We start from the raw sequence: 3,028 nt of genomic DNA, 5'->3' as shown, positions 1-3,028 counted from the left end.
TATACGATCCTTGCTGTCTCTGTGTCTAGGGCTGCCATGGCTGTTTCAGCGCTATACGATCCTTGCTGTCTCTGTGTCTAGGGCCGCCAAGCCTGTTTCAGCGCTATACGATCCTTGCTGTCTCTGTGTCTTGGGCCGCCACGCCTGTTTCAGCGCTATACGATCCTTGCTGTCTCTGGGTCTAGGGCTGCCATGGCTGTTTCAGCGCTATACGATCCTTGCTGTCTCTGGGTCTAGGGCTGCCATGGCTGATTCAGCGCTATACGATCCTTGCTGTCTCTGTGTCTAGGGCTGCCATGGCTGTTTCAGCGCTATACGATCCTTGCTGTCTCTGTGTCTAGGGCTGCCATGGCTGTTTCAGCGCTATACGATCCTTGCTGTCTCTGTGTCTAGGGCTGCCATGGCTGTTTCAGCGCTATACGATCTTTGCTGTCTCTGTTTCTAGGGCCGCCATGGCTGTTTCAGCGCTATACGATCCTTGCTGTCTCTGTGTCTAGGGCCGCCACGCCTGTTTCAGCGCTATACGATCCTTGCTGTCTCTGTTTCTAGGGCTGCCATGGCTGTTTGAGCGTTATAGGATCCTTGCTGTCTCTGTGTCTAGGGCTGCCACGACTGTTTCAGCGCTATACGATCCTTGCTGTCTCTGTGTCTAGGGCCGCCACGCCTGTTTCAGCGCTATACGATCCTTGCTGTCTCTGTGTCTAGGGCCGCCATGGCTGTTTCAGCGCTATACGATCCTTGCTGTCTCTGGGTCTAGGGCTGCCATGGCTGTTTCAGCGCTATACGATCCTTGCTGCCTCTGTATCTAGGGCCTCCACGGCTGTTTCAGCGTTATACGATCCTTGCTGTCTCTGTGTCTAGGGCCGCCACGCCTGTTTCAGCGCTATACGATCCTTGCTGTCTCTGTGTCTAGGGCCGCCACGCCTGTTTCAGCGCTATACGATCCTTGCTGTCTCTGTGTCTAGGGCCGCCATGGCTGTTTCAGCGCTATACGATCCTTGCTGTCTCTGGGTCTAGGGCTGCCATGGCTGTTTCAGCGCTATACGATCCTTGCTGTCTCTGTATCTAGGGCCGCCATGGCTGTTTCAGCGCTATACGATCCTTGCTGTCTCTGTGTCTAGGGCCGCCATGGCTGTTTCAGCGCTATACGATTCTTGCTGTCTCTGTGTGTAGACCCGCCATAATAATAATAATAATAATAAATAACTTTTCTATAGCGCGAGTCCCATCAATTGGCTCCAGGCGCTTTACAAATTCATTATAGAATAAACTAGCACAAATCAACAAGCATACAAAGCATACATTTAACTGAGACATAACACCAAGAACCATGGCTGTTTCAGCGCTATACGATCCTTGCTGTCTCTGTATCTAGGACCGCCACGGCTGTTTCAGCGCTATACGATCCTTGCTGTCTGTGTCTAGGGCTGCCATGGCTGTTTCAGCGCTATTCGATCCTTGCTGTCTCTGTATCAAGGGCCGCCATGGCTGTTTCAGCGCTATACGATCCTTGCTGTCTCTGTGTCTAGGGCTGCCATGGCTGTTTCAGCGCTATACGATCCTTGCTGTCTCTGTTTCTAGGGCTGCCATGGCTGTTTGAGCGTTATACGATCCTTGCTGTCTCTGTGTCTAGGGCCGCCATGGCTGTTTCAGCGCAATACGATCCTTGCTGTCTCTGTGTCTAGGGCTGCCATGGCTGTTTCAGCGCTATACGATCCTTGCTGTCTCTGTATCTAGGGCCGCCAAGCCTGTTTCAGCGCTATACGATCCTTGCTGTCTCTGTGTCTAGGGCTGCCATGGCTGTTTCAGCGCTATACGATCCTTGCTGTCTCTGGGTCTAGGGCTGCCATGGCTGTTTCAGCGCTATACGATCCTTGCTGTAGAGGACAAGAGCCATCTGGCAAGAGTGATCAGACAGGCAGAAAAGGTGGTTGGGGTTCAGTTCCCAAGCTTGGATGAACTGGTGCATAAGAGAACAGCCACAAAAGCACGAAAGGTCGTTGAAGATGAATCGCACCCCCTGCATGATCAGTTTGCACTCATGCCATCTAGGCGTAGATACAGAGCTGCAAAGTGTAGAACCTCTCGCATGCGGAAGTCGTTTATTCCATCCGCCATCTCAGTTCTCAATGATACCACTTAGTGCATGCATGTGAAACTGAAAAATGTACAATGGAGTTTTCCTCAGAGCTAGCTAGGAATGCATTGTACTCTAATGTTGTCATGTTATTGCTGTGTTTTTTATCTTCATGTTTTAAAATTATCTCCACAACTTATAAAGTATACTTTTACACTAGAATTATGTTTAAACAAATCAAGTATGTATGTTTAATATTATTCTTATGAAGTTTTTTTACAACTATTTAGAATAGAACAGTTTGTTTTGAATGTCAATCACTGGGAGCAGTCAGAAGAGTAAGAATTCTGTTTTGTTCTCACTATCATTTGCTTATGAAGATCATGATGTTGTTCCATTGCTTAGTCAGTCCTAGAAATAATGTCCTAGACTGTTATCAGTATTTTTGCCCTCTTTCATTACGATGCTATGGTATTTCTGTGGGTCTCCACATGTGTTTGTTTATAAGGCGGAAGTGACCTCCCCTTGTACACAATAGGCCCTCAGATGAAGCCTACGGACAGACTAGAATAGAACATGCACATAACACAGAAGGTCTGCACAGCACACTCACACACAGCAATACAGCACACCGTCTTGTACCTCCTTCTGCCCTGCCGAAGTCGGGGTATCCTTTTTAATCCACCGAACATTAATATCCACAGCCATGTGTGTCTCCTGCCTCCGAACACACACGCCACAGAGCTCGACTCGATGTGCGCAGTTTCGTATAAAAATTATTTTCCAAATTTCCCCACTGTGTTTTATAAAATAATCATATTATGAAAGCACATACATTCTTATCTTAGTTATTATGTATTCATTGTTAGCAAACATCGGCATTATTCATGTTTTACTTTAAACGCAATCATTGTTATTTATAGATCACAGGCACTTGATGTAAGTAGGTCA

Source organism: Littorina saxatilis, unplaced genomic scaffold (genome assembly GCF_037325665.1).
Source record: "Littorina saxatilis isolate snail1 unplaced genomic scaffold, US_GU_Lsax_2.0 scaffold_615, whole genome shotgun sequence".
Lineage (NCBI taxonomy): Eukaryota > Metazoa > Mollusca > Gastropoda > Littorinimorpha > Littorinidae > Littorina > Littorina saxatilis.
This window is presented reverse-complemented; position numbering follows the sequence as displayed.